An 8,793-nucleotide genomic window follows, 5' to 3' on the forward strand; every position below is an offset into this window, starting at 1 on the left:
CCCGGCCGTCTCATCTCGTTTGCCGCTCGCGTCGTGTTCCGTCGCGTCATGTTTGTATTATAACGGTACCACTAATCGAATATTGCCTTAATTAAATGATACATAAATAATGGACACGCCTTAATACGTTAACGAGCAATCAATGATAATTCCGCTGACGCTATTAATGGTGAACGCCTATTTTATTTGTGGGTTGTTAATTAATAAAATCAATATTAGAACGGGACCTGTAAACCTGTCGCGCGGTCGTGGCGAGAGCCCCGGGCATGACCGTCCGATTGCACCGACTACACTACTCGTATAATTCCAATCAGTATTCAAATCAATGCAAATCGAAAGATTAATCGGCGCCTGTGCGACCCGGAGCGACCACGAAACACCGATAATACGAGTAAGGGGATATTTATTTCACGTTCATTAGTCATCTTCCGAGTGTCTGCTTGTCTACTTTGCATTGGTAAAAATAAACATGACACTGCGCTTGGGTGACGTAAGTTAATGATTTATGGATTCGATCTTATTAGCAGGGATTTGACAAATCTCAAACGTGTGTGATTCAATAAATTAACGACTTGTGGTCATAATTACTTCGAGAAATGTGACGCCTGTGACAGTAAACTTCTTAGCTTCTTACTCTAGATTTCTGTCATAATATTTCTCACTTAGGGCCTGTTTTACCACTTATTGATAAATTATATGTTGCATAAATGTGACGTCATCTCTATTTATTTGAACAAAACAAACACACACAACAAAATGTGACAAATCACAGATACTTGTCACATAAACGCCTTTATGTGGTGAAACTTGTTGACCTCAAAATATCATTTGAATTTATTCACTGGTAACACTTTTTGTTTTTATGTAAGTATATATGAAGGACAACTTAATTTTTATAGGATAAGTAGCTTGATTATTCATTTTGAAAAAAAAAACCAACTGCCTTTCACTTATTTACGAAGGTTATGATCCCACCCCACCTCCACTACATTTTAGGTATTCCTTTAGTAATTTATATTAAAATAATATTGAAAATAACATAAAATAGATAAAGCTAATGAACTTAAACCCGTCTACATGAAAACCAATTGCAAATCAAACAGAGCCATCAGCGGTGAATACATAACTATCGATTCAGAGAAAATAAATTAATCCTACTGAACTGAGCAAGACTATTGCAATTCGTTCGTTAGCTTCTAATAAGCCAAATTGTTGTCACCGTATTGCAGCAGGAAAAGAAATACAGCAGGTTGGCTCTGCAATGTATGAGTATAATATTACTTTAGCTGCCTAGATTACGTTAAGTTGTGCCACAGAATAAGTACCTATACGGTAAAAGGCCTAGGTATAAATAGCATTAATTGCGTACACCACATTATAACGTGGATTCATTTTATCTGAAGTACAGTGTTAGTATTACGATTATCTTTTGTTTCTAAAAGGAAAACTATAGAATTATGGGTTGAGACCCTGGCTGCAGCATCAGGTGGTGTCTATTATATAAACTCATTGTCATTGAAATTGAACAATCATGTAGTTCTTTGTTTGCGCCATTTACTTTTGTGGAGTTCCCTTCTACGAAGACGATCCTGACCAGAATGAGCAGGATGTCACTGCCAAATAATTGTATTGTTATCAGATTTACATCAGTTTGCCAAATCTCCAGCCCCTAGTATTATTAGTTAAGATTTTGAAGTCTACGTCCCTATGAGGTCGTGTCCTAAAAGTACCTACATGAGTACATGACCACTCTAAAGCTTAGAAACCTTCAAATTCGGTACTAATATACTGCCCTCCCAAGCCAAAAGGCGCTATCTCAAAAAAAACGTTTTTCTGTCATTTCACCATGTGATGCAGAATGTAGCAGCGCTGATATTCTGTCAGAACCGTCTGTGACTCACAGAATGATACATAAATATACTAAACTTATCCATGTGTAAATAAATTAAGAAATACAATAGATTTAATTGAAAGCAAACAAGAAATAAATAAATAAATTATAATAAACCATAAGTAAAAAAGACGGACAAATAAGTTGTTCAAAAATAACAGGCTGGCTACTCAAAATCAAAATATGAGACACGTCTTCCATCACTTCTGTTTAAGAATGTTTATGCAAAATTTGAAGTACTTAGAATGGACCAAGGAATTACGTTGTCCCGTACAAACTTTGCCCCCATTTTTAACCCCCTTAGGGGTAGAATTTCGGAAAATCCTTTCTTTTCGGGGGCCTATGTCATACAAAGAACACACCCTCCAAGTTTCAGGTCTACGGTCAGCGGTTTAGGCTGTGCGTTGATCCGTTAATCAGTCATTCAGGACAAAGCATTTTGTATGTATAGAAAGGTAATCTCCTTACAAAAAAAATGAGTGAGTGCGTGAGAGAGACAGAAAAAAGTAGAGAAATGAAGATTTGGTTCCATTTATTCACGAGTACACAACCCACTCAAGATTAAAATAAAATCCTTGGTTGGAAATAAATATCCAACTTAGCCAGCTACAAACAAATCACAATCTGAATCCAACTAGTTCGTTATACCGGACCTACTGCCCCACGCCCCGTGCTGGACTCGCCCGCCCACGCTTGCAAAACTGATTCCAACAGTCTCAACGCAATCCCACGATTGATTCTAATTACCGATACCACTATTTATTGGAGCAGTTTGCAAACGAACCTAATTGATTTCACTGCGAGCCCGCTAATAAATAAATAGTACAGTTGTTAATTAATGTTATTTATAATAGCGTTGTTTGATGGTTTTTGGTCTTTAATAGACTTTTCAACACACCTGCTCGTAAAGTAGGTCTTATTACAGCGTATTTACACTGATAATGCAGAATATTACCCATGCCGTGCCTTTTACATTACATTATCGCACTAGTGCCTTTTCATTACATATCTTTTTAAATATTAGCAAGAAGTATTAATGTTTCGAAAACAGCTAAGTAGTTATTTGCGTAAATATAAAATTCAATTCAAAATGTGATAAATAATTAAAGAATTTCATGAAACTGCTTGTTAGCTTGTTGGTATTTATAATTTGACGGTGTATTTTTAACTATAAATACCCAATTTCAAAATTTATAAATATGTGGCTGATTAGCTACTTTGCCGGTGCCCTTATCTCAGACTTGCGCGCGCATGCAGCGCTGAGCGCGCGAAAAAAAAAAATTACGGCCGCCATCTTTTAAATGGGTTTCTGTTTGTTAAGTTTATTCACAGTATTGCATTTCGTTAGTGTTGTTTTGTAAAATGTCGAATTTAGATAACGAAGAATTACTTATCGAGTGTACGCCGCCAGATATCATAGTTGAAGCGCAAAATGCGAGTGATAGTCTTTTGCCCTCAAAATCAAAAGATAAATACATGCAAGCCTACGCAAATTTCATTCAATGGAAAAATAGCAAAAATGCAAGCTCTTTCTCAGAAAACGTGTTCATGGCTTACTTTAGTGAACTGGCGAAGAGGTATAAACCTAGTTCGCTTTGGTGTATATATTCTATGTTGAAGAGTACCGTGCAGAATAAAAATGCAATTGACATCAAAGCGTACACCAATCTAACTGCATTCTTGAAAAGACGTTCAGACGGCTTTTACAGTCGAAAATCCAAGGTTTTAACACCTAATGAAGTGGAGAAGTTCATTAAAGAAGCACCGGATAATCAATATCTAGCGACAAAGGTCAGTTCCACTATTTAGTTTTGTATTCATTATTATAATATTTGTAGGCGGTATTGTGAGTGTTGATATAATAGGAACTAAGTACGATTATTATAACTTAATTATGATTTTATTTATTTTCAGGTCGCATTAATATTCGGAATTACTGGTGCCTGTAGGCGTCAGGAATTAAACAACATTACGACAAAAGATATAGAGAATCACGGAGAGATGCTACTTGTCAAAATTCCGAACACTAAAATAAAATTCCTCGGTCATTTACTATTCACGGACCATTTTATGAAATAGTGAAAAAATATGAAAGTTTACGTTCAACAAAAGGAAAATCTGACCGGTTCTTCCAAAATTTTCAAAACGGCAAATGCACGAGTCAGCCTATCGGAGTGAACAAATTTGGATCGATGCCTAGAGAAATTGCCAAGTTTTTAGGCTTACCACAGGCTGACGCTTACACCGGACACAGTTTTAGGCGGACTTCAGCTACATTGCTGGCTAATTCAGGAGCCGATATATTGACTTTAAAACGCCATGGGGGATGGCGATCTAATAATGTCGCCGAGTCATATATTGAGGACTCCATCCAAAATAAAGCCGACATAAGTGCCAAAATAACACAAGCAATCCATTTGGAGCCACAATCCAAGAAGTTCTGCCCTGAACCGCGTCCTTCCACCTCATATGCCAATGATGATTTGGGATTTCATACGTTTGCTAATGATGAAACGCAATGTTCTTCTACCTCCTTTCAGAATGTTGCATTATCACCGACATTTACAAATACCCAAGAACAAAGCAATGAAATAATTAATAATACAATTAAACATACAGTACAAATGCCTCATAAGGCGGTAGCATATCATTTCAATAATTGTACTTTTAATAACTGTTTCAATAATTAAAGTTTTTAAATAAATGTGAACTTTTATTTACTTTTCCTCGCAAGTGTGTTGAAAAACGTCGTATGAAACACGTGAGCATTGGTCATTACACTTTTCGTCTCCATTAAGCCTTCGCCTTCGGCTCAGGCTTAAAAACCGACTCGAGTGTAATGACCAACATAGCACACTTGTATCATAATGTACTATTAGTAAATTAAATGGTATTCGATAAATATTGAAAATAATTGTCAAGTTGATGAGATCGAGCATTATGTATCGCCGCCACAAGCCGTTCAGATTTAATTCAACCCGCTCCACTATCAGGTTTAAACGAAAATAAATCGAACGCACTTTCACTAATATGATTTATCGTCAAGAAATCTGTGAATGAATTAACGGACGAATATGTAATCTGTGGCACGCGAGAGTGAAAATTACGAGTACTTTATAAGTTTTTTATGTGTGACATTGTTTGTAAGACAGTTTGTTATCCAAAGAATTCGTATTTAGTGTGTTATATGGAGATAGCGAGAGTAGGCGTGAAACTAGTAGCTTAATAACACAAGTTTGGCGAGGGCGTGCCGTGTTAAAATTCCCGCGGACGAGCGGCGCGTAATTACACGAATACCGGCGTTATGCACTTCGTAAACCGTACGCTATAGGAAAGGCAGCTTCCACACCACCTGTTAGGTACAATAGTTTCAGTGTGTAGTATGGTTCGTATCTACTCATACATCAAAGAGTAATACTGTAGAGTCAAAAAAAAAGTTTTTGTCCTTTTCCTCAAGTTAGCACAAGGTCCTTATTTTTTACATATAACTGACCGTGATTGACCCCTATCCCACCTGTGGCCCATTTCACGAGGCTACAAGTTACAATTTACAAACGGTAGTCTCTTTTCAACGCATACTGTTAAACAAAGACTACCGCTTGTAAATCGTAACTTGTAGCTTCGTGAAATAGGGCACTGATGTTAAGTGCAGATGAGGCCAAAGGTGTATCCTAGTCGAAAACTCAAGATACTCCTCTTGGCGTAATACTTTCTATCAACCTTATTTTATTCAATATCTCGACTGGATTATAATTTTACAAATACTTTTTTGAGATACCTGCGTCAGATATTTCCAAGGTAAAGCCGAAGCAAAATCGCTTACATCTTTCACAAATCCTGAATGTCGTATTTTTTGTAAATATTGGGCAAGCCAGTGAGAATCGGGTTCTATAGACGCTTCGCCACGCCACTGGTACCTACCAATACCTAGTGCCATCCACGAAGACGCGTGATTTTGTCAAAAATTAGACATTAATGTCATTGTAATAAAAACCACGGCACGCGTCATCGTGAATGACTCTACCTATAAGCTTTATCATCAAAATTTTAATGGTCTTATTTATACTTATAATAGAGTCCAACGCAGACAAAGTGAAATACAAAACTACTTTCGAAACACTCAAAAAATCAAAACCGATAAACAAAGCTCTCATCTTTACGCAAAGTGCTACTCATCCACTGAAATCCTAATAATTCTATATCAGTTTTTATAGTACGTATTCATCAACTTTATGACCTTAACATTAACGTAAAATCCTCGCAGTACTAGTAGCTCGTGAAATCTCGCTAATGGATGAGGCGAGGCGATGCTTTTGCTACATTAAAAATATCCATCTAATCTCAGAGTCGATTTAGCTAAAACATTCCCGATCCATGCCCGCGCGGAAATGGGACGTCTCGCCCACTTATGACGAGCCTGGCGGAACCACCGCTGCTTAGCCGCCGCTTAATTGTTTAAGTACTTAATTCTATTGTTATTGCAAGTGAGTTTTTAAAACTATGAGTTTTTGTGCATGGTAGATTATATAAGTGGGATTGTTCAGGTAAACACTAATATACTAAGCACATTGATTACGTACCTTGGAGACCATTGCCGCGGTGTTTTATAATTGTTTATTCTAGTTTAAGCTAAGTTAATCGATTGTCATCTTTTATGTCTCCACTTACTGTTTCCAGCTACTTTATTTGCGAAGAATTCATTAATCGCGCAAAGGGAACAATTACTTCTTTTTTTTCCGATATAATATAGGCATTCTATTATTTATTCTCATCTTCCAATATTCTAATGCGTGCAAAATTTAATTCCAATCGGTTACCAAACTATTATGTTATATTATATTATATTAATTAATAAGGATTATGTGTTACAATTGACATCGAATGAATTACTTATTTTTACCCGACTGCCCGAAGGAGGGTTATTTTTTTCGAGCGTATGTATGTATGTAAGTATGTATGTATGTATGTATGTATGTAAGTGTGTATGTATGTATGTATATGTACATGGGTATGTACCTATGTCCATTTCTTTGGTCCTCGCTGCAGCCTAAACGGCTAGACGGATCGTAACATATGAGGTATCATTGGATTTGTCATAACAGTCGGAGTGACAAAGGGTATATAATATTTCAATATGGCGTCTGCGAAATAAATATGGCGAAGGAATAAAAAAAAATTGTATTGTAACAATATGGGAATCAAATGAAAGCTAAATATATATGGGTTATAATACTTTTAATCTACTATCTTCACAGAAATATCAAAAAAGTATAAAGTAAAAGACATTAAATTTAAAAAATCAAAATACCCGACTCAAAAACTAAAAGGAAGAAAATAAGTCTGAGTGGTCTAGAACTCTGTCATGAAGCTCATTTAAGGTTCAACAGTCGGGACCCATTACCAAGATTTTTTGAGCTAGTTACGATTTGAATGGGTCCCGAATGTTGAACCTTAAATGAGCTACTTGACAGAGTTCTAGACCACTTAGACTTATTTTCTTCCTTTTCGTTTTTAAGGCAGTCGGGTTTTTTGATTTTATAAATTTAATGTTTTTTCTAACCTACGGGTTAAGCGTTGGATGGGTATTGGTAGAGCTGGGCTACGAAAACTTTTTTGAATTAAGACGATTCAATTTAACAACCTTTTAATTCCGTTGTTATTTTGTTCTCTTATCGCTATAATATTAAAACACTTGACTGTTTCTTTCAGGTTTTTTACTATTGTTATAATATTTTATTAACTCGATATGGATTTTTGAGTCTGAAATAAACAATTTTTCATGAGTACTATATTATCTATCTGAGACACAGTTATTACTTATTGTTTTTGATGTAATTTCGCCTAGCCAAACCCCGTGATCTAAGCACAAACAAGCTTACCAAATGTCGTGTCACCGGCCCCAAGTAGGGAGGTAGATGGTATTTATTCAGCATTACAAAGCAGGCACTCTCTGTTGATGCGGCACTGACATATCCGTTAATGCTTTTTCCATTTCCCCGCCACTACAGCCGTCCCACCCGGCTCTCTCGGCTTGACCGAATTGCTGCGTGTGAGCATTTTATCTCCTGACTTTTATTCAATGCGACACTAATCAGAAAAGGTTGCTGGCCACTTTTTACGTTTATTTTCATCATTGATCTTAATTTACATCAAACCATTTAAGGTTAAAAGGAAACATTTAATTAACGTTTTATGACACGATCGGTTTGATTTAAAAGTAAAAGCTGTTTTTTATTATGGTCGCCTTGATAATAAATTCGCATATCCATATAAAGCGAATGCGATTAAATCTCATTAAAATATGTAACCTCTCATGATTAAATATTAATCATTTTAAGCTACTATACTAACTCGTTTTATAATTTCAACCCTCTAAAAGTTTTCGCGAATCAGTTTCTATTCGTGGAAAACGGAAATGAAATTTTCTAGCTAGTGTAATTTCCTCACGTGCGATCTAGTAAACAAGCGCCTTTAATTAACGCTATCAAAACGAAAGGTAGGTTCTATAGCAAAGCAATCAAAACTGTAATTCGCAAAAAAAGCCAACCGAGTGGTGCCTGGGGTGGTGAGTGGTTCCCTCATCGTAGCCCTCGAGTGGTAGCCGGCTGCCCTTTTGATTGCGCATTATTCGCATTTATACAGTTAGATCGCTTCCTAGATTGTTGCTATTGTGATAGTGTTATTCGCTGGAGCGGTCTGACGGGGTTTTAATTAAAAATGCTTGCTTAGACTGCCGCGTTTAGATTATTCAGAGCGCACCATTCGTTGCATTTTCGTCATGCACTTCGTTGATCTTCTTACCAGCTTTGTGTAAACAAACATGTTTGTTTACTTTATTCCAAGTTAGTGTAAGAAGGCTTTCATTTACACTTTATTCATTAGGTCTTTTGGTAGTGTTATTA

The 8,793-nt window shown here is 36.4% G+C and overlaps 1 pseudogene; it reads left to right on the forward strand.

Moving 5' to 3' along the window:
* The first annotated feature begins 2,781 nt into the window (after positions 1–2,781).
* Positions 2,782–4,765, forward strand: LOC141445518 (uncharacterized; annotated as a pseudogene).
* The last annotated feature ends 4,028 nt before the right edge of the window (positions 4,766–8,793 follow it).

Source organism: Choristoneura fumiferana, chromosome 2, assembly GCF_025370935.1.
Source record: "Choristoneura fumiferana chromosome 2, NRCan_CFum_1, whole genome shotgun sequence".
NCBI lineage: Eukaryota > Metazoa > Arthropoda > Insecta > Lepidoptera > Tortricidae > Choristoneura > Choristoneura fumiferana.